Below are 24,581 nucleotides of genomic sequence, written 5' to 3'. Positions count from 1 at the left end.
AGAAATGGATTTTTTATTTAAATTATTTAAATATAATATTACGAAAATGTGTAATATAAAGTGTATTTATGTATATGTAAAACACCTCATATTTCGGGTTTAGTGTCCAAAATCAAGTTAAACACACATCTCGGGTACACTGTACCCTGGATTTGAAACAACGTGGTGAAACACAACCCGGGGCTACTGGGATACACTTAAAATGCGGTAATTGGGTTCTTTGTATCCGAGATACGTGTGTAATAAAAAAGCGGACTCAGTTCTTGAGATGCATTGGAACACTATATAAAGCGTGTAGTCGAGATTCTTGTTTTCATACTAAATTTTTTTTACTTTTGAATAGTTTTAAAAGTATACATGGTTGGACAAGGGGGTTACATCCTATCTGAAAACATTAATAGACTGAATGACCTGGCATGTGGCCAGAGCACTTAATTTTACGGTCAGTTTGTGTATCTATTATTTTCAATAGTTAACACTACTAAAAAACTTAGTTTTAGTGACAAATTTTTAGTGGCCATAATACTATGGCTACTATTAATTTTATTTAAGTTATATTTTAGTGGCAATTATATATTTGTCATTATTATTATTATATTTTATAATGACAACTATTACTATTGCCACTAAATTATTACTGTCTTTCTATTTTAGTTCTAATTTTTCCCAACAACAATGGCAATTATCATTATTGCCGCTAAATTTTTTATTTTATTTTTATTTTTACTTTTATCATCTTCTTCCATCAATTGCTAAACATAGGAAAAAACCCTCCCACCCTAAATCAGAAACTCACAACGGCACAACCTCAAGCATTCCCTCCGTCGCCGACTATCGCCGCAGACCTTGCCATCACCGACAACCGTCCATCATTCAAACTGCGTCGTTGTTCCTATATTCATCCTTCACCTCAGATCCACGTTGTTGTCTTTGTTTCTTCGTTCGTCTTAGATATATGTCTCTACGGTGGAACCGACATCACTTTCATCTTCAAAAGCATCGTCAACGGCAGCAAGAAAGTTTGATGTGGAGGTTGAGGATCTTCTTGACCGGATGCTCGCTGCGAAATTTCAAACTTGAGCTCTTGTTCTCTAAGCTCCTCCTTCTCTGCATCTCCTCCAATTTCGGCGATGCATGTTCGCGAAAAGGTTCGGCAGTTCTCTTCTCTTTTTTTCAATTTTATGTGTCAGTAATTTTGAGTGTTTTAGCTTTCAAATTTGAAAATGCTACTACTAATTTTTGTTGATACTTGTGTTAATTGTGCAACTGGCATAGAATTTCAAATTTGCAGTTGCGAGGAACTCAGGGAAATTGATATATTTTTTAACATGAGAAATTTTACCAATTGCAGCCTGAAAGTTTAGATTTGTCCTCTGATAGTCTATTTGTTCGCCAATAATTTATTGGGTCTGTTTAGTTGATTACATTTCACTTTTTGCAACTCTAATTTTGATGTTACGGCACTGCTATTGTGAGTGTAGGATTTTGATGCCATGGATAAGCGCTTGAAGGATATAGAAGATGAAACTGTTGCTCTTAAAGAGATGCAAGCCAAGGTCAAGAAGAAGATGAGATCTGTTTAGGGTAGCTATTTTAATTTTTATTTTGTAAATGATTTCTCGTTCTGCATTGATCATAGAACATGTCCTAACTCCTTTTCCTGCAAAATGTTTTGTTTCTGGTTGGATGATTACGATTTGCCTCATTTGTTACTGGCTAATGAGTAGCACTCTCTCACTTGGCTGTGAAGGCTATATTCTTGTATACTCATTTGAATATTCATGTTAAGAACAAATTCAAACTGAATTTTGTTGACCTCTGTTTTAAAGTTCCCAGAGCTTCACGACTTCATGCTTAATATTATTGCATTATACTTTTAGACCATTTTTTATGTGGTTTGTTATATTTTTCTATCTCTTTTTCATTCATTTCTCATTCTTATCTATGTTGGGGGGTGTGTGTGAGAATAAGAGAGAGAACTGAACATTATTTAATGAATTTCTACCTCAAAGTTTTCTCGTTCTATACGGCTTAGTTTTGTCATTTCTGATTTTTAAACGGTGTGCATCATTGTTCATAGGTGTATGAAATGGAGTGAAAACATCAAAATAGTTTTCTTGCTATCATTCTTTGACTCGAGTTTTTTCTAAACACCAAAAGGAACCTTGTATTTATTGCATGATAAACACTAACTTTTCTTAGCACAACTCTTTTCTAGCAGTCTATGATTTATCAGGTTTTATTTAGAACAAGCTTAAGATTTTTCTTCTCATTTCATTTGTATAAACAAAAATGTAATCAAATAATGTTCAATGCTCTTGTTCTTAAGCTTTGTGGTGTTTGAGGAGGTGGGAACGCTACTGCACAGGCTCTATTGTAGCAGCCAAAGCAAGGGTTTTCTTTTGTATTCTTTTGAATTAGAGCGAGAAAGAAATGCAACTATCATGCTTCCAAGGAGGTTTGCATTTGACTATAATGTAAGTCTTTCTGAATATTAGCTACAGATCTTTGCTGAATATTAACTACAAATGTGTAAAAGTGAAGTTTGTAACGTTATTGTGATTAGGATCATTCATACCCTATAGTCTGAGTTATTGTATACCATTTTCTTTCACCAACACCAGGGAATTTTTTTGTTTGCCTTTGTTAGTGATAGTTAGCAAACTATTTAATTGTACACTTTGGAATTGGTGTGAGCCACTAAAGCCACCAATCATCACTAATAATAATCACTCACTTGTCTTTTTTTTTTAAAAGTTTACAATTGAAAAGTTATTTTGAAATTTACAATTGGAAGGAGATAAGATATCTTAAGAAAATTAGTATTTGATGTAAAGAATGCTAGCCATAAGAAAAATCCAGCAGCTTAAAAACAATTTCACTTTCACATGCACTAGCCTGCAGTTGCAAGCAGAGTTGAATAATATTTTTGTCTCATTAAATTTTTTAGTTGCATTGGGAAATTTCATGAATTGGTGTAAGGATCTCCATTGAGTTTGTGAATTGTTGATAAAGTTTGAGACATAGAATACACATTGCAGAAACGGACAAATGCAAGGAGCCACAGAATACATACATATTTTGTTAGGGGACAATTAATGTTTTAAAAATAATAATGCCAAAAGTTGTCCATACCAGCCCTCCTCCTTTTTCGTTACTTGTAGTAGCTAACCACTAAAATCTAATTTTTTTTGTTTTTACTTTCATAACACATTTAACCTATTTGATTGGTTTTCTCAGGCCAAGATATTAGTCTTAGTTTACAGTGATTCAATTTCAAACACAATTAAGAGGTTCAAAAAGTTGTATGCTTTCTCTGAATAAAACTAAGTAAAATATTCTTCTACTCCCTTCAATGAATTACAGATTTGCAAAGTTTACTTTTGTGCTGATGCTTTTATTTAATATCATGTCACTACAACATTTTGGGTCTATGGCCACGGTTTTTTTGGTCACGTTAAAAAATTGTGACCATAGACCTTCTATGGTCACGGTTTTGTAGGGTGACCAAAAAAAAAGTTATGCTCACGGTTTTTTTGAAAAGGGTGACCATAGAGTACCTATAGTCACAGTTTTTTAAAAAAAGGTGGCCTAAAAAGGTCTATGGTCACGATTTTGAGGGGTGACCTAAAGGGGTCTATGGTCAGGGTTTTTTACAGTGACAAAAAAGGTCTATGGTCACGGTTTTTCAAAAAAGGGTGGCCTAAAAGGGTCTATGGTCACGGTTTTGGGGGGTGGCCTAAAGGGGTCTATGGTCACGGTTTTGGGGGGTGGCCTAAAGGGGTCTATGGTCACGGTTTTTTACAGTGACAAAAAAAGGGCTATGGTCACGGTTTTTCAAAAAAGGGTGACCTAAAAGGGCCTATGGTCACGGTTTTGGGGGTGGCCTAAAGGGGTCTATGGTCACGGTTTTGGGGGGTGGCCTAAAAGGGTCTATGGTCACGGTTTTGGAGGTGACCTAAAGGGGTCTATGGTCACGGTTTTTTACAATGACAAAAAAAGGGTTATGGTCACGGTTTTTCAAAAAAGGGTGACCTAAAAGGGTCTATGGTCACGGTTTTTGGGGGTGACCTAAATATGGTCACGGTTTTGGGGGTGGCCTAAAAGGGTCTATGGTCACGGTTTTGGGGGGTGACCTAAAGGGGTCTATGGTCACGGTTTTGAGGGGTGGCCTAAAAAGGTTTATGGTCACAGTTTTGGGGGTGATCTAAAGGGGTCTATAGTCACAGTTTTTTACAGTGACCAAAAAGGGGCTATGGTCACGGTTTTCAAAAAAGGGTGACCTAAAAAGGTCTATGGTCACGGTTTTGGAGGGTGACTTAAAGGCATCTATGGTCACGGTTTTGGTGGTGGCCTAAAAGGGTCTATGGTCATGGTTTTAGGGGTGACCTAAAAGTGTCTATAGTCACGGTTTTTTACAATGACCAAAAAGGTCTATGGTCACAGTTTTTTGGAAGGGTGACCCAAAAGTGTCTATAGTCAGGGATTTGAGGGTGACCTAAAGGGGTCTATGGTCACAGTTTTTTACAGTGACCAAAAGGTGTCAATGGTCACGGTTTTTCAGAAGGGTGACCTAAAAGAGTCTATGATCATGGTTTTGGGAGATGACCTAAAGTTATGGTCACGGTTTTGGGGGTAACCTAATTTTAAATTAATTAAGGTTCTTGTATATTTTTTATGATTTTAAATATTTTATATATTTAAAATTTTAAAATTTTAATAATTAAAAACTAATTAAAATTTTATATGATTTACTTTAAATATTAAAATTTTAAATTAAAAATTAATTATATTATTTTAGATTAAGTTAAATATTATTAAATTTTATAGATAAAAAAATTAATTATATTATCTTATATTTTAATTTTTAAATTAAAATATTTAATTAAAAATTAATTAATAATAATATTTTTAAAATAATTATAATAATTAAATTAAATTTTAAATTAATACCCTATCTTCTAATTTTATTAAAATTACACTATCTTAATTAACCCAAAAATCTCTAAATTAAAACTCTAACCCTAATTTCATTTTAACATACACCCACACTCTCTAACCCTAAACCCAGCCGCTGCAAATCTCCCCCCTCCTCTTCCCAAATACAACCCAGCAGCAGTAGCAGAAAGAAAGAAAGAAAGAAAGGGGAGAAGGGAGATAGCTCGGGAAACCGCCGCCGCCGCATCCATGTCACACGCGAGAGAGCCATCGAGCTCGATGGTGAAAGACGCGCGTTGAGAGAGGGAGGAGCCGCGCTGCTGCAGCCGTCCAGCCCGCCTCGCCATTGTCGTCACCGCCTCAAGCTCGTCGCCGTTGCAAGCTCGTCGCGTTGTGTCACCGTCGCAAGCTTTGTCGTGCTGTGTCACCGTCGCAAGCTCATCTTCGTCTCTGTTAGCTGTGCCACCTCTTCTCTGCTCTCTTCTCCAGTCGTCCTCTTCTTCTCTTCTCAGGTAAATAATTAATTATTATAATGAATTAATGTTCTGATTAGGGAATATGGATTTTGATAATCAGAACTTCTGACTAGGGAAAAAGTGTTGATTTTGATTATTAGAACTTCTGATTAGGGATGTTGTTTTTGATTATCAAAACTTGTGAATATTAGGGCTGTTGATTATTGTTCTGTGTGGTATTTTTTCTGATTTGTTACTTGTTTTTTTTACTTGTTCTGATTAGTAATTTAGTATTATTGGAACTTCAAATTATTACTTGTTTTTGTTTTTGATATGTTCTTAATTTAGTTGATGCTAGATTGATGCCCAACAAAATTCATTCATAATAATAATTATTTACATGTTCATACCATCGATTGAGTTGTTACTCTTGAGTTGTTACCCATGATTAAGTTCATACCACCATGAACTGTTGATGGATTCTAACAAACAGCACAAAATAAGAACTGTTGGTGAAACCACCAAAGATATTTGCCTCTTTGTTGCCGGCATGGGACTTTATGCAGAATTTATTTGGCTAATTAGATCCTATATGTCTGAAGTGAAATCTAGTCTTTGTCTAAGATGTTATTGCCAATAACCTATATTTTATTTGGTTGTACGTATCTGGACATTAGAGGACTGATTTGTGTGTGTTCATAGTGTTAATAAAATGAGGACTGATTTGTATGTTTCTGTACGTATCTGGACTGAAACTTACTGTTTTGAAAGGGTTCTGTTTTAAGTTGGATGATAATTAATAACTGACCTACCAAGCTAGCTTAGGCTACATGATAATATGAAGAAAATTGTATATTATTAGAAGATTGCGTGCTGCATTTGTACCTTAGAACCTTTCCTTTATAGATCTTTCCAAAACTAAGCTATGCATTCCAGTTTGTTATTTGTGGATTGGAGTTGATTGGTGATTGTTTTGAGATTTGATTTTGAGAGGTATTAAAGAGGTTGAATTTTGAAACACTAAATTACCTGTTAAAAATCTGAGTTTTGAAATGAAACAGCAACTTTGAAAGTGAACCAGCAACTTAATAGAGATTGGAATGATATGAGACTAAAAGTTAAGCAAACTACAACAAGTATAGTTATTAATATTCAATTTTGAAGGTTTTGTATTAACTGGAGAATTAGTTATGATTTTTCAAAGTTGAATTATAAAATCTGATTTTCTGCATTACTTTTAAACGAAGTCAGAAACTTTGAAAAGCTATCACTAATTTCGTGATGATCAGAATTGTATGGGACCAAGTCTGGATTAAACTTGGGAATATGTAGAGCCGGACTGAAAAATTTGAGGTCTTTTTGTTAAATAAACAATTTATGACAAATTTTTAAAGTTGAGTCATCAAATCTGTCCTGCAGCAGAAGAGTTCAAACAGGGCAGCAACTTGTTTGTCTTGCTGCGACTCCTCCGAGCTGAGTTTTGGAGTGAAACTAATTTTGTTTTAAAATTTGATTAACTTGGTTTATTTCTCTAAAATTTCATAATTTTAGGAGTTAAGGATTGGGAGTTGTGAATTTTTGAAAATTGGTGATCAAAGCTGGAAAGAATCAGTTTTCAGCAAGTTATGCATCAACTTTCAATGCTTGTAACTCTTAGAATTGAGTAGCAATTGGGTTGCAACTAAGACACACTTGTTGACAGACAAGTTAGAAGTCTCCAAATCAAATTTTAGCCTAATTGAGATTTTGTAGTAAAAGTTGTACAAGTTCAAAGATACTAAGCTCGTTGGTGCAGTTCCTCTGGCTTTTCTTGCTTTGGGTCAATTGCTTGTGTCTTCATAGTTAACTAAAATTCTACTAGCTAGCAACTTAGACTTTATTTTTCTAGTCCCTGATCTTAAATTTAAATTATCAGTAGGTGTTGGAAAAAAATATAAATAAAAAATTATCTCTGTTGTTGAACAAGGTAGCTAGCTTTGATTTAAAAAATTAGGAAAGATAATAAAGATGATGAAGCTTAGTAGGAGAGGTGATAATAAAAAGAAGAAAATAGAATTTGAATGCTTGTATTAAAATAGCTTAGTAGAAGAGGTAAGAGTTAGAAAGACTATGTTCGAATGCTTGTATTACTTAGAATGCTTATGCTTATGTAATAATATCTACTAACACAAGTTGGTTTATAATGTAAGTGCTGAATATTCTATTTCCTTTTTTAGCTTAATTGTGTTGTTGTAAGGCATTATGATGCTTGCTCACATTGCTTTTTAGTTAAATGGTATCCATCAATTAAGATTCTAGGGTATGATATATGTATGATGTTACCTATTAATTAACGAAAAAATTGAATGTTGATACAATTTGTTTAATGTTACTTTCTTATCCAAATTTTGTTTGTTTGTTTCGTTACATATATTGTAGGCATCAAGGCTTTTTCTAAGAAATGGGTTCTGATCTGAAAGTTGAAATGTCCAAGAAAACTTCAATTTTTGTTGTTATAGTTTAATTAGTTTTAATTTAGGTCTTTTGTGAAATTATAGCAGTGTAGCACTAATTAGTTTTAATTTAGGTCTTTTGTTATTAGTTTAATTAGTTTTAACTTGTGCTCCATATTCATTACTCAACTGTACTGCATTATCAAAAATATTTTTGCTCTGTCCTAACATGTTTATTTCTTTTGCTACCAGGAGCAGGAGGACATGATGTGAAGAAAATATGTTCTATACAAATATAAGATGGGATGAGTCTTATAATAATTTTGGTTATTTAAATGTATTATTTTGTTGTGTTTTTTATTTTTTGATAAGAGACTTTATCCAATATTACATGTAATAGATAAATTACACATTATTTTTATTAGTGTTGTAATGGATATCTAGTTTTTAATGAAACTTTTATGATTTAGATTTATTGAATTTCTCATTTTTAGATTTATTTTGTGATTATCATCATTTTGGGATGTGATTATGCTTTAAAAAAAATTAAATCTCATAAACAAAATAGGCTATAGTCACGGTAAAAACTGTGACCATAGATAAGCTATGGCCACAGTGAAAACAGTGACCATAGATAAGGCTATGGTCACGGCAAAAAATCGTGACCATAGATAGGCTATGGTCACGATTTTAAGGAGGGGGTGACCATAGATAAGCTATGGCCACGGTGAAAACCGTGACCATAGATAAGGCTATTGTCACGGTTTTAAGATAGGGTGACCATAGAAGCTATGGTCACGGCAAAAAACCGTGACTATAGACAGGGCTATGGTCATGGTTTTAAGGAGGGGTGACCATAGAGGCTATGGTCACGGTGAAAACCGTGGCCATAGATAGGGCTATGGTCACGGTTTTGAGTGGGGTAACCATAGAGGCTATGGTCACGGCAAAAACCGTGACCATAGATAAGGCTATGATCACGATTTTTATGCGTGACCATAGATTAACCTATGGTCACGGTGAAAAAACGTGGCCTAAAGTGTCAAAATTTGAAAATTGAAACTGTGACCATAGAAACCATGACTGATAAACCATTATTTTATGGTTTATATTGTGTTTAATTGTGTGGTTTTATCAAATCTTTACTCACTTATTCATATGATTAGCATGTATTTACAACTCCTTCCCAAAATTACTCCATGGTTGAAAACTTGCTTCCTAGAGACTTTTAATTATGTATTTTAATTCTCCTTTATTCCATTCGATGCCGTGATCCCTGTGTTAAGTGTTTCAGGCTTTGTAGGGCATGAATGACTTGGAAATTGGAGAGGAAGCTTGCAAAAATGGAAGGAACACAAGAAATTAAGGAGATGACCAGCGAGAAGCGATGCGGACGCATGGCTCACGCGACCGCGCGAAATGGAGAAATCGTAGTAACGCGCTCGCGTACCTGACGTGAACGCATGGATTGAAAACTGCACGAGTGACGCGAATGCATGGACAACGCTCACGCGTGGCAAGGCAAAACGCTGGATGACGCGAACGCGTAGATGCACGATCGCGTGACGTGCGTGATCTGCAGAATTTGCAGAATTCGCTGGAGGCGATTTTGGGCCATGTGTTGATCCAGTTTTCGGCCCAGAAAAGCAGATTAGAGCCAGGGAACATGCAGAGACCAGAGGAGATTCATTCCGCATAATTTTTTAGTTTTTAGATTTGACTTTACTCCTCCTCTAGGTTTTCTCTCTACACATTCATAGTTCCTAGGGTTTTGTTTTTATTGCTTTTTGGATTGGGATATTGAGAAGAGTTATTACCTCCGCCAAGACTTCATCATTCTAGTTTGTTTTTCTTACTTGTCACTTACTCTTTCATATCCTTAATTTGTTCAGAATTACTATTGGATTATTTTTATAATTTATTAATACAAGAGCTATTTTTATTTTTAATTGGTCTTTTTGATTATTATTTATCATGTTTTCCTTTATTTCCCTTTCTTATTTTGTGAAGTTTACATTCATAATGAGCGAGTAATTCTCTAACTTGATTGGGAGTTGATTGAAAGGAAAACCTTGAGTTGGAATGCTCAGGAGTAAAATTGTAATTGGGTTTATTGTTGGATGGCTCTCTAGTCACTGACACTAATCCTTCCCAAGAGAGAGGATTAGAACTTGTGAATAGAAGTAAACTTCTAACTTGCTTGACTTTCCTCTACCTAGTAAAGGATAACTAAGCAGAACAACCTTCAATTATCAATTAATCTTGGGAGAACTCCAACAAGGATAGAACTTCCGATTAATCTACTCCCGGTCAAGATTTTTATTTAAATTACATAAATTATTTGATTTAATTTCCTGTTTATCAAACTCAAAACCATTTTGGAAAACATCTGATTAATAAAATAGCACATCTTTCCACAACTCGTTGGGAGACGACCTGGGATTCATACTCCCAGTATTTTAATTCTAATTTTTGTGACAACCCTTCTAAATTGATAAGCGGATTTTTGTTGGCTAAGAACTGTACTTGCAACGTATCTCTTCTATTAATTTCTTAATCCGTCAATTTCTACCACGTCAATTTTTGGCGCCGTTGCCGGGGAGTTGCAATAGAGTGCTAAGTTATTGATTGGAATTTATTTATTTGCATTTTATTTTATTTTGCTACTATGAGCTGCATGTTTCTTTCATTGCATGACACATTCACTTCCTGATCCAAGCTTGCCAGTATTTGATCCTGAGATTGAAAGAACTATTTCACGTATAAGGCAAGCTCGGCGTCGGTCAGTCCTCTCCGAGGACGAATCTGAAACGTCACTTAAGGAAGAAACAAGCTCCCTTTCTACTGATTCGGTTGATTTACGTGCAGGTGACATGGCAGCACCTAGGAGAGTTACTATCCAGGAAGCTGGAGCCCCTGATTTCACACTACAGCTATATCAAGCGCATCACCCAGCGGTGGCTGTAGATTTTGAACAAAAAACTGCACTACTCAACTTGATGCCTAAGTTTCATGGCTTACCTGCTCAAAAGCCTATCAAGCACCTTAGGGATTTCCAGGCAGCCTGTTCTACTGTCTGGCGTGATGGTGCAGATGAAACTTCTATTTTGTTAAAAGCCTTCCCATTCCCTCTTGAGGGAAAGGCGAGAGAGTGGTACTACACTCAACCCGAAGCAACTATTTCTAACTGGGATACGCTCAGAAGAGAATTTTTGGAAAAATTCTTTCCAGCTGAAGTTACTGATAAACTGAGGAAAGACATTTCCATGATTGTTCAGGACGAATCCGAGACTCTCTACGAATACTGGGAGTGCTTCAACAATCTTCTGGAAGCATGTCCCCACCATATGATTGACAAGATAGTGTTGCTCGGCTATGTCACACAGGGCATGAAGCCTCAAGATAAGACCACATTGAAAAGTGCTAGCAATGGGTCTATGAAAAAGTACAAGACCACTGATAAGGCATGGCAATTGATCAGCAACATAGCCGAATCTACTCGGAATCACAGGCAGAAACAAAGCCGGTCAAAAGCTGTTGCAGAGGTATCTTCTAGCAAGGAGACTACTGCTCTAACTCAGAGTATATGTGAAATGACCAACTTACTGAAGCAGATGCAGTTGAGTCAACAACAAGCTCAGCAAGCTCAGCCTTCTCCACCACAGCAAAGCCAACAGTTAGTCCTACAGAGAGTGTGCAGAATCTGTGCTGATTATAGTCATTATACTGATGAATGTCCGTAGCTCCAACAGGAAGACAATACTGTAGCAGCCACTCATAACTTTTATGACCGCCCGAATCAAGGATACAATCAACAAGGATGTAACTACAACCAAAGTGGGAACTATAACCAGAGTTGGCAAGACAACTCCAACCATGGCTGGAGAGATAATTCCAACCAGGGCTGGAGGGACAACAATAACAGATGAGGCAGAGACAATCAGGGAAATCAGAGGTGGAATAATAACAACAACAGGCAGCAGAACCAGAACCAGTCTTACAGAACACCTCACCTAAGGCAATTCCAAGGACCACAGCACAACCAACAACAAATTCCTCAGATCACCTATTCTAATTCCTCTCCGAATGATGAGATGCTTCAATCCCTTGCGCAAGGACAAAAGAGCATGGAAAGTTCACTTAACGGTTTAACATCCGCTATACAAGCTCTCATCTCTCAGATGGGATCATCCAATACTTCAAACACTCAACATGCAAGCTCCAGTAGAATTCCTTCTCAACCCTTACCCAATCCAAAGGGTGGCATCAATGCCATCACCCTAAGGTCCGGAACCACACTGCAAGAGAGGAATCAGGAAGAGCCAAACCCACCAGAACACGCCCCAGCTAAAGAGGTGGTGGAGGTAGAAGATGCTGAAGAGGAAGAGGACGTACAAGACATGGTTGAAGAAGAAGAAGCTCAACCACATAAAGAAGCACCAAAGGATGCAGACGCTGCAGAAAATTCCCTCCCTATTCCATTTCCACAAATTGCAAGGAAGCCTAGAAAATAGATGGAACTTGATCCCAAAATGGTAGAAATATTCAAAAAGGTTGAGCTAACTGTTCCCCTTTTTGATGTTATTCAGCAAGTACCTAAATATGCAAAGTTTCTAAAAGATTTATGTATACATAAAGACAAAATTAATGAATTAGAAACTATTCCTTTAGGTAGTTCTATATCTTCTTTAATGGGAGGTATACCTGAAAAGTGTAGTGATCCAGGTCCATGTATAGTTAAATGTACCATTGGAGGTGTGATATCTTCTGACTACATGTGTGATTTAGGAGCGTGTGTTAGTATAATACCTTTGTCTATATATGATACTTTGAGGCTCCCTCCCTTAAAAAGGTCGGCAGCTCATTTTGTGTTAGCAGATAAAAGCATTATTACAGTGGTTGAAATTGCTGAAGATGTATTAGTGAGCATTAAGGAGCTCACATTTCCCATTGACTTCTATATTCTGGAAATGCCCCCTAATGACTCAAGAAGGCCATCATCAATCCTACTCGGAAGACCATTCTTGAAAACCTCAAAGTTCAAGCTGGATGCATTCTCAGGAACTTACTCCTTTGAGATAGATGACAGAGCAGTGAAGTTCAGCTTAAATGAAGCGATGAAGCATCCTCCGAAAGATCATTCTATCTTCCAGTGCGATATTATTGATGAAACTGTAGCTGAAGTTCACCAGGAAGAATTAGAAGAGAAGTACATAGGGCAAGGTCCAAGTGTGGGGACATTTTTAGAAGACAATGAGAGCACTTCACCATTATCACCAGTTCCAGATAATCCAGAGCCTGGCCATGAGCAGAAATTAGAATTAAAACCCCTCCCTCCACACCTCAAGTATGCTTACCTTGAGGACAAGCAGAAGTTTCCAGTTATCATTGCGAGGGAGCTCACTTCCCAACAAGAAGAACAGCTACTCAGTGTACTGAGAAAACATAAGAAAGCGATTGGATGGAGCCTAGCGGATATAGTAGGCATCAACCCTCAGGTTTGTGAGCACAGAATATTCCTAGAAGAGGGAACAAAGCCTGTCCGTCAACCTCAAAGAAGATTGAATCCCACCATCTTAGAAGTTTTCAAGAAAGAAGTGACCAGGCTACTTGAAGCAGATATCATTTACCCCATCTCAGATAGCGAATGGGTCAGTCCAGTACAAGTGATGCCCAAGAAGTCTGGAATCACAACAGTAAGAAATGAGCATGGAGAGCTTTTGACAACTAGAGTGCAGAATTCATGGAGGGTTTGCATTGACTATAGGCGTCTCAACCAAGCCACTCGCAAGGATCATTACCCCTTGCCAGTCATTGATCAGATGCTTGATCGCCTGTCAGGTAAATCCTATTATTGCTTTTTAGATGGATATATAGGCTATTTTCAAATTCATATACCTCCTGAAGATCAGGAAAAGACTACTTTTACATGTCCTTTTGGAACTTATGCTTATAAGAGAATGCCCTTTGGCTTATGCAATGCACCAGCTACTTTCCAAAGGTGCATGATGAGTCTTTTTTCTGACCTTATTGAGAATTGTATGGAGGTTTTTATGGATGATTTTAGCGTTTATGGTGATTCATTTAGCCTTTGCTTATATAGTTTATCTAGAGTGTTAGATAGATGTGTTAGTACGAACCTTGTATTGAATTTTGAAAAATGTCACTTTATGGTAAAACAAGGGATTGTACTAGGACATGTTGTATCTAATACTGGCATTTCTGTAGATCCAGCAAAGGTGGATGTTATCTCTAGTTTACCTTACCCCTCCTTTGCGAGGGAAGTCCGTTCGTTCCTTGGCCATACAGGTTTTTACCGGAGATTCATTAAGGACTTCAGTAGGGTAGCACTACCCTTATTCAGACTACTGCAGAAAGATATTGAGTTCGAGTTAAGTGAGGATTGCAAACAAGCGTTTGATAAGCTGAAGACCGCCCTGACTCAAGCTCCAATTGTGAGAGGACCAGACTGGAGCCAGCCATTTGAAATCATGTGCGATGCTTCCAATCATGCAGTAGGAGCAGCGCTGGCTCAGCGCGAAGGTAAGGACCCTTTTGTCATTGCTTATGCGTCTAAAACTTTAGACGCTGCTCAGTCTAATTACACTACAATTGAAAAAGAGCTCTTAGCTATTGTGTTCGCTCTGGATAAATTCCGAGCCTATTTACTTTGTACTAAAGTAGTAGTGTACTCAAACCATGCAGCTCTAAAGTATTTATTAGCTAAAAAGGAGTCCAAACCGAGGCTTATACGTTGGATACTGCTACTACAAGAATTTGATTCAGAAATTAAGGATAGGAGTGGTAACCAGAATCTAGTGGCAGACCACTTGAGTCGCCTTGAGCACATTAAGGATACCTCCACTCCTATAAATGATAATTTCCCATTCGACAACTTACAAGCAGTATCTGAAGTAGTCCCTTCGTATGCGCATGTAGCTAATTATCTAGGCAGCCGCACTTTTCCTCCAAACTTTACTAAGCATCAAAGAGACAAGCTGAAAAGCGAGTCCAAATATTATATATGGGATGACCCATATTTATGGAAATGTGGCATTGACCAGGTAATTAGACGGTGTGTGCCTCAATCAGAACTCCAGTCCATTTTAGAGGTCTGCCACTCATCTGAGAGTGGAGGACATTTTGGCCCTAAAAGAACAGCTAGAAAAATTTTAGACTGTGGATTCTGGTGGCCTACTCTTTTTAAAGACGCTACTGAATTTTGTAAATCTTGTTCCCCATGCCAAAGGTTTGGTAATATATCCAAGAGGGATGAGATGCCTCAACAGATTATGCTTTTCTGTGAAATTTTTTATGTTTGGGACATTGACTTCATGGGTCCATTTCCAAATTCTAATGGTTATTTTTATATATTGTTAGCTGTAGATTACGTTTCTAAATGGGTGGAAGCAATTTCTACCCGCACTGATGACGCTAACACTGTTGTTTCCTTTGTTAGAAACCATATTATTTGTCGCTTTGGATCACCACGAGCAATCGTGAGCGATCAAGGCACCCATTTTTGTAACAGGAGACTAATAGGATTACTGCAGAAGCATGGGATAATTCATAAAGTGGCAACAACCTACCATCTCCAGACTAATGGGCAAGCCGAGGTGTCTAACAGAGAGATAAAGCGTATATTGCAGAAGATAGTCAAACCTCATAGAAGAGATTGGAGCACCAGACTACAAGATGCACTCTGGGCATACAGAACGGCATACAAGACACCCATTGGGATGAGCCCCTTCTGCTTGGTTTATGGAAAAGTCTGTCACCTCCCAGTTGAGGTAGAACACAAAGCCTTTTGGGCAGTGAAGGAGTGCAACATGGGATTTGAGAAAGCCGTAGCTGAAAGGAAGTTGCAACTGCAAGAATTAGAAAGCCTTCGCCTAGAAGCTTATGAGAACTCAAGGCTGTACAAGGAAAAGATGAAGGTTGTGTATGGTAAGCACATCAAGAGGAGAGAGTTCCAACCTGGGGACCTAGTCCTCCTTTACAACTCTAGACTGAGGCTCATGTCAGGCAAGTTGAGATCAAGATAGGAAGGTCCATATAGAGTAGATAAGGCCGAGCCATACGGAGTTTTTCACCTGAGTCATCCTTCAAGCTCTGAATTCATCAAAGTTAATGGACATCGTTTAAAGCTATATCATGGTGAGAAGATGAAGAAAAACAAGGAGCTAGAGATCTTCCTCTTGGAGGATCCACTAACAGCAGAAGACTGAGCTAGTGGAGCGTCCAACTTAAGGATGTTAAAGCAAAGTGCTGGGTGGGAGACAACCCACCATGGTATGATCATTCCTTTCTTTCTTCTTAGTTTTCTCTTTCAATAACTCTTCTCATTATTAGCACATATAGTTTGCATCTTCATTTGCATAATTGCATAAAAAAAAAACATGCGACGCGACAGCGTCACTGACGCTCCCGCGTCACAGGTGCATAAGGAAGAAAAAGAAATTGAACAGAAACTCACGCGAGAGCGTGGCTGGAGGCGTGCCTTTGGCACAAATTGACCCACGCGACCGCGTCGCTGACGCGTCCACGTCATGTGAAAAAATGCCTCCCACACGTCCGCGTCAAGCATGCGAACGCGTGCCCTAAAAAATTGACGTAAGAAAGGGTGCATGGCAGCAAGTTATGATGGAGTAGGGCTGGAAAGGTGCTAGACGCACAAGCCCTACCATGCGGACGCGTGCCTCACACGCCCGCGTCATTTTCCAATCTTGGCCATTCATGCGATCGCGTCCACCATGCGAATGCGTCACCCTGGAATTTGGCATCAATGAGTTTCAAACAGAGAGTTGCGCGAGTGTGAGGCTGCCCCCGCGCCACTAGCGCAGATCATGTCACGCATCCGTGTCTGTTCATCTAAGCGCCATTCGCGCGAACGTGTAACCCACGCGTCCGCGTCGCTTGCGCCGCACAACATATCCATATCTGCTAAAATATCTTATCTTTCTCTTCCCCAAATCCTACTTTTTCTTTTCCCTTCTTATTTCTTTCTTCCCCGTTCTTCCTTTTTCCTTCTTTCTCACTTTCTACTTTCTCTCTCTCACCACCATTATCAAGGTTTTTCTTTTCTTCTTCCCTCCTTACTTTTCTATTCTTCTTCTTGTTTTTATGTTTTCTTCTTCTTCTCTTTTTTCTTTTTACTTTCATTATCCATGTTTTCTTTTTCTTTCTTTTTCTTTTAATTGGTGTTGGAAATTTATTTGGGTCATTGATGAGCGGATAATTTATACGCTTTTTGGCATTATTTTTACATAGTTTTCATTATGATTTAGTTAGTTTTCATTATATTTTTATTAGTTTTTAATTAAAAATCACATTTCTAGACTTTAATATGAGTTTGTGTGTTTTTCTATGATTTTAGGTAATTTCTGGCTGAAATTGAGGGACTTGAACAAAAATCTGATTCAGGCTGAAAAAGGACTGCTGATGCTGTTGGATTCTGACCTCCCTGCACTCAAAGTGAATTTTCAGGAGCTACAGAACTCCAAATGGCGCGCTCTCAATTGCGTTGGAAAGTAGATATCCAGGGCTTTCCAGAAATATATAATAGTCCATACTTTGAATAAGGATAGACGACGTAAATGGCGTTCAACGCCAGTTCCATGCTGCATTCTGGAGTCAAACGCCAGAAACAGGTTGCAAAGTGGAGTTAAACGCCAGAAACAGGCTACAAACTGGCGTTCAACTCCAAGAGAAGCCTCTACACGTGTAAAGCTCAATGCTCAGCCCAATCACACACCAAGTAGGCCCCAAAAGTGGATTTCTGCATCATTTACTCAATTCTGCAAACCCTAGTAACTAGTTTAGTATAAATAGAACTTTTTACTATTATGTTTATATCTTTGGATTATCCTTTGATCCTTTGATCATGTTTAGGGGGCTGGCCATTCGGCCATGCCTGAATCTTATCACTTATGTATTTTCAACGGTAGAGTTTCTACACTCCATAGATTAAGGTGTGGAGCTCTGCTGTTCCTCAAAGATTAATGCAAAGTACTACTGTTTTTCTATTCAATTCAACTTATTCCGCTTCTAAGATGTTCATTCGCAATTCAATATGATGGATGTGATGATCGTGACAGTCATCATCATTCTCAACTTATGAACGCGTGCCTGACAACCACTTCCGTTCTACCTTAGATTGAATGGATATCTCTTGGATATCTAATACAGGGGACCGAGTCCGAGTTATTAGTGTCTTCGTGGTATAAGTTAGAACCCATGGACGGCCATTCTTGAGAATCCGGAAAGTCTAAACCTTGTCTGTGGTATTATGAGTAGGATTCAGGAATTGAATGACTGTGACGAGCTTCAAACTCGCGAGTGCTGGGCGTAGTGACAGACGCAAAAGGATGGTAAATCCTATTCCAGTATGATTGAGAACCGACAGATGATTAGCCATGCAGTGTTTTTTCTTGTTTTTCATATGTATTTTCAATTTGTTAGTGTCTAAAGTTTGAAAATTTCTAAGTTTGGTGTCTTGCATGTTTTTCTTTTCTTGAAAATTTTCAAAAATGTCTTGATGTTCATCTTGATCTTCAAAGTGTTCTTGGTGTTCATATTAACATTCATAGTGTTCTTGCATGCATTAGTTGTTTTGATTCATAATTTTTATATTTTGTGTCAATTTTATGTTTTTCTCTTTCTCATCATTAAAAAATCAAAAATCAAAAATATCTTTCCCTTTTTCTCTCTAAAAATTTCGAAAATTTGGATTGACTCTTTCAAAAATTTTTAAAATTCAATTGTTTCTTATGAGTCAACTCAAATTTTCAATTTGAAAATCTTATCTTTCTCAAAATCTTTTTCAAAAATCAAACCCTTTTCATTTTTCTTTCATAATTTTCGAAAATTTCAAATTGATTTTCAAAAATCTTTTTCTTATTTTTATTTCATATTTTCGAAATTAATACCAACATTTAATATGATTGATTCAAAAATATTAAGTTGTTACTTGCCTATTAAAAAAGATTCAATCTTTAAATTTTAAAATCATATCTTTTTGTTTCTTGTTAGTCAAGTAATCAACTTTAGTTTTCAAAATTAAATATTTTCAATTCCTTATCATATCTTTTTCAATTTCAATCATATCTTTCAAAATCAATTTCAAAATTCTTTCTAACTTCTCCAAATTTCTCTTCTTCTTCTACTCACATGAAGGAATCTCTATACTGTGACATAGAGGATTCCATATTTTCTGTTTTCTTCTTTTTCATATGAGCAGGAACAAGGACAAGAATATTCTTGTTGAAGCTGATCCTGAACCTGAAAGAACTCTAAAGAGGAAGCTAAGGGAAGCTAAAGCACAACTCTCTGGAGAAAATCTGACAGAAATTTTCGAAAAAGAAGGAGACATGGACAAAAATAATAACAATGCAAGGAAGATGCTTGGTGACTTTACTGCACCAAATTTCAATTTACATGGAAGAAGCATCTCAATCCCTGCCATTGGAGCAAACAATTTTGAGCTGAAACCTCAATTAGTTTCTCTGATGCAACAGAACTGCAAGTTTCATGGACTTTCATCTGAAGATCCTTTTTAGTTCTTAACTAAATTCTTGTAGATCTGTGATACTGTTAAGACCAATGGGGTTGATCCCGAGGTCTACAGGCTTATGCTTTTCCCATTTACTGTAAGAGACAGAGCTAGAATATGGTTGGACTCTCAACCTAAGGATAGCCTGAACTCTTGGGATAAGCTGGTCACGGCTTTCTTAGCCAAGTTTTTTCCTCCTCAAAAGCTTAGCAAGCTTAGAGTGGATGTTCAAACCTTTAGCCAAAAAGAAAGTGAATCCCTCTATGAAGCTTGGGAGAGATACAAGGAACTGACCAAAAAGTGTCCTTCTGACATGCTTTCAGAATAGACCATCCTGGATATATTCTATGATGGTTTGTCTGAGTTATCAAAGATGTCATTGGACCATTCTACAGGTGGATCCATTCACCTAAAGAAAACGCCTGCAGAAGCTCAAGAACTCATTGACATGGTTGCTAATAACCAGTTCATGTACACTTCTGATAGGAATCCTGTAAGTAATGGGACACCTCAGAAGAAGGGAGTTCTTCAAATTGATACTCTGAATGCCATATTGGCTTAGAATAAAATATTGACTCAGCAAGTCAATATAATTTCTCATAGTCTGAATGGATTGAAGGAATCATCCAACAGTACTAAAGAGGCATCTTCTGAAGAAGAAGCTTATGATCCTAAGAACCCTGCAATAGCAGAGGTGAATTACATGGGTGAACCCTATGGAAACACCTATAATCCCTCACGGAGAAATCATCCAAATTTCTCATGGAAGGATCAACAAAAGCCTCAACAAGGCTTTAACAATGGTGGAAGAAACAGGTTTAGCAATAGCAAACCTTTTCCATCATCCACTCAGCAACAGACAGAGAATTCTGAGCAGACCCCATCTAGCTTGGCAAACATAGTCTCTGATCTATCTAAGGCCACTCTAAGTTTCATGAATGAAACAAGGTCTTCCATTAGAAATTTGGAAGCACAAGTGGGCCAGCTGAGTAAAAGGATCACCGAAACCCCTCCTAGTACTCTTCCAAGCAATACAGAAGAAAACCCAAAAGGAGAGTGCAAGGCCATTGAATTGACCATCATGGCCGAACCTACAAGGGAGGGAGAGGACGTGAACCCCAGTGAGGAAGACCTCCTGGGACGTCCAGAGATCAATAAGGAGTTTCCCTCTGAGGAACCGAAGGACTCTGAGGCTCATCTGGAGACCATAGAGATTCCATTAAACCTCCTTATGCCATTCATGAGCTCTGATGAATATTCTTCTTCTGAAGAGAATGAAGATATTACTGAAGAGCAAGTTGCCAAGTACCTCGGTGCAATCATGAAGCTGAATGCCAAATTATTTGGTAATGAGACATGGGAAGATGAACCTCCCTTGCTCACCAAAGAACTGAGTGATCTGGATCAACTGAGATTGCCTCAGAAGAAACTGGATCCTGGAAAGTTCTTAATACCTTGTACCATAGGCACCATGACCATTGAGAAGGCTCTATGTGACCTTGGGTCAGGGATAAACCTCATGCCCCTCTCTGTAATGGAGAAACTGGGAATCTTTGAGGTGCAAGCTGCCAGAATCTCATTAGAGATGGCAGACAACTCAAGAAAACAGGCTTATGGACTAATAGAGGACGTGTTAGTAAAGGTTGAAAGCCTTTACATCCCTGCTGATTTCATAATCCTAGACACTGGGAAGGATGAGGATGAATTCATCATCCTTGGAAGACCCTTCCTAGCCACAACAAGAGCTGTGATTGATGTGGACAGAGGAGAGTTGGTCCTTCAACTGAATGAGGACTAACTTGTGTTTAAAACTCAAGGATCTCCTTCTGTAACCATGGAGAGGAAGCATGAAAAGCTTCTCTCACTGCAGAGTCAACCAAAGCCCCCACAGTCAAACTCTAAGTTTGGTGTTGAATCCCCACAACCAAACTCTAAGTTTGGTGTTGGGAGGTCCCAACCTTGCTCTGATTATCTGTGAGGCTCCATGAGAGCTCACTGTCAAGCTATTGACATTAAAGAAGCGCTGGTTGGGAGGCAACCCAATGTTATTCAATCATTTTTATTTTATTTTCTCTTTGTTATTTCATGTTTTATTAGGTTGATGATCATGTGGAGTCACAAAAACTACTGAAAAATCGAAAACAGCATTGAAAACAGCACACCCTGGAGGAAGGGCCTACTGGCATTTAAACGCTAGTAAGGAGCATCTGGCTGGCGTTTAACGCCAGAACAGAGCATAAAACTGGCGTTAAACGCCAGAAACAAGCAGCAGTCTAGTGTTTAAACGCCAGGATTGCACTCAGAGGAAAGTTGGTGTTAAACGCCAGAAACAAGCATCAGACTGGCGTTTAACGCCAGAAACATGCACCACACTGGCGTTCAACGCCAGAAACATGCTATAGATTGGCATTGAACGCCCAAAACAAGCAAGAAAGTGGCGTTTAACGCCAGAAACATGCTGTAGTCTAGCGTTAAACACCAGGATTGCATATATAGGGTGTTTTATACGTCTAAAAGGTGCAGGGATGAGAGATCCTCAAACACCTCAGGATCTGTGGATCCCACAAGATTCCCTCAGGATCTGTGGACCCCACAGGATCCCCACCTACTTCTTCTCTCCTCTTCACACCTTTCCATAACTCTCTTCCCCAAATACCCCTCACCAATCAACTCAATCACTCTTCCCCATCACCTCTTCACCAATCACATCCATCCTCTCTTCCCTAAAAATCCCACCTACCTTTAAATTCAAAATAATTTCCCTCCCAAACCCAACCCTAAATGGCCGAACCCTAAACCCCTCCCCACTCTTATATAAACCCCTCATTCCCTCTTCATTTTCACACAACAAAAACCTCTCTTCTTCCCCTTGGCCGAAACCATCTCTCTCTCCCTCTCCTCCATTTTTCTTCTTCTTCTACTTCTTTCTTTCTTCTTTTGCTCGGGGACGAGCAACCATTTTAAGTTTGGTGTGGTAAAAGCATAGCTTTTTGTTTTTCCATAACCACTCATGGCACCTAAGGCCAGAGAAACCTCTAGAAAGAGGAAAGGGAAGGTAATTGCTTCCACCTCTGAGTCATGGGAGATGGAGATATTCATTTCTAAGGTCCATCAAGACCACTTCTATGAAGTTATGGCCAAGAATAAAGTGATCCCTGAGGTTCCTTTCAAACTCAAAAGGAATGAGTATCCGGAGATCCGACTTGAGATTCGAAAAAGAGGTTGGGAAGTTCTCACAACCCCATTCAATAAGTCGGGATCTTAATGGTCCAAGAGTTCTATACAAATGCATGGATCACTAGGAACCATGATCAAAGTGTGAACCCGAATCCAAAGAATTGGCTCACCATGGGAAGAAGGGAAATTGCAGTAAAGGAAAGAGCAGGAAAGTAAATGAGCTAAATCTTAAAGAACAAGAAATTAAATGGCAGAAACTTATAACGCAAGAAATGTAAATGGCTGAATCTTAAAGGGCAAGAAATGTAAATTACTTGAATTATAAAGGGAATTGGGAAGTGAATTTGCAGAAATTAAACAAGGAAAAGTGAAATTCAACAAACAGAAATGTAACAGATGGACTCAATTAAACCGGATCTTGAATGAAAATGAAAATAAGCTTGGTGTAGCAACGAAACAAGAAAATTGAAATTGAAAGCTGTAGATCTCAAGACTCAAGAGACTAGATAGCCAAGTCTAGATCTCACTGCCTTCCTAGATCCAGCAAGAACAATTGCAAAGGAAATGAAGAAAAGTAAATTGCAGAAATAGTAGAAGAAGAAGCAATTAACAGAAATGGAAATTCAATAATGCAGAAAATTAAACAAGATCTCAAGGTGAGATTGAAACAGAAGTTCTTCAATTCTCCACCCAAGATCCAAAGCAAGAAAAGTAAAGAGTGCTGAGCAAGAACAAGGAAGAAGAGAGATCAATTTTCCTTCCTAATTCTCTTGAATTCTAAAAACAATAATTCAAAAATGTAAAGGTGAGCTTTCTCTCTATGTGTTCTCAAAATGCTAAAGGGAAGCTCCCTGAAAACTTAAATCCTAAGTTATTTATACACTTTCTTCAAATGGTCTTCAAGCCTTGAATTGGGCCTTTTCTCTTGATGGAATTGGGTTGATAAAAGCCTCTATTGATTGCACTTGGAGTTGGAGAGAAACCCATTGTGACCCGGGACATAAAGCACAAAAGCTTGAGTCAAAGTTTGAGGTAAACTTTGGCTCAAGCTTTTTATACCAGCCACCCCCTTTTGCTGCTATCCACGTTTGAGCTAAAGTTTGAGGTCAAACTTTAAGCCAAACGTGGATCCCCTTGTGTGCATGTGTAGCGCCAACGTTTGCCAAAAAGCTTGAGGCAAACATTGGCGCAAGCTTTTCTCCTCCAGGGTGTTGGTGTGTGGCGCCAACGTTTGCCAAAAAGCTTGAGGCAAACGTTGGCGTAAGCTTTTGCTCCATCCAGGGTGTTTTCAACTCTTCCAAAAGTTTGAGCTAAAGTTTGAGGCAAGCTTTTGCTCAAGCTTTTTGTTCTCTCTTGCTCCTTGCCCTTTCTTAATTCAAAATAATTTCCCTCCCAAACCCAACCCTAAATGGCCGAACCCTAAACCCCTCCCCACTCTTATATAAACCCCTCATTCCCTCTTCATTTTCACACAACAAAAACCTCTCTTCTTCCCCTTGGCCGAAACCATCTCTCTCTCCCTCTCCTCCATTTTTCTTCTTCTTCTACTTCTTTCTTTCTTCTTTTGCTCGGGGACGAGCAACCATTTTAAGTTTGGTGTGGTAAAAGCATAGCTTTTTGTTTTTCCATAACCACTCATGGCACCTAAGGCCAGAGAAACCTCTAGAAAGAGGAAAGGGAAGGTAATTGCTTCCACCTCTGAGTCATGGGAGATGGAGATATTCATTTCTAAGGTCCATCAAGACCACTTCTATGAAGTTATGGCCAAGAATAAAGTGATCCCTGAGGTTCCTTTCAAACTCAAAAGGAATGAGTATCCGGAGATCCGACTTGAGATTCGAAAAAGAGGTTGGGAAGTTCTCACAACCCCATTCAATAAGTCGGGATCTTAATGGTCCAAGAGTTCTATACAAATGCATGGATCACTAGGAACCATGATCAAAGTGTGAACCCGAATCCAAAGAATTGGCTCACCATGGTTCGGGAGAAATACTTAGATTTCAGTCCGGAAAATGTAAGGCTGGCGTT

General features: G+C 38.2%; 1 long non-coding RNA gene across 1 annotated transcript in view; it reads right to left on the bottom strand.

Annotated features, from left to right (window-relative positions):
* The window catches only part of LOC110268272, a 29,113-nt gene extending 5,076 nt beyond the window's left edge, over positions 1-24,037 (bottom strand). The window contains exons 1-4 of the long non-coding RNA XR_002356404.1: positions 24,027-24,037; positions 23,012-23,031; positions 19,548-19,549; positions 5,051-5,061 (exon numbers count right to left, since the gene is read on the bottom strand). This is a non-coding gene — a long non-coding RNA (uncharacterized LOC110268272). The remainder of the gene's footprint in view (positions 1-5,050; positions 5,062-19,547; positions 19,550-23,011; positions 23,032-24,026) is intronic.

The sequence above is a fragment of the Arachis ipaensis genome, chromosome B10 (genome assembly GCF_000816755.2).
Source record: "Arachis ipaensis cultivar K30076 chromosome B10, Araip1.1, whole genome shotgun sequence".
NCBI lineage: Eukaryota > Viridiplantae > Streptophyta > Magnoliopsida > Fabales > Fabaceae > Arachis > Arachis ipaensis.
Note: the sequence above shows the minus strand (reverse complement) of the source record. Positions and strands in the feature narration are given on the sequence as shown.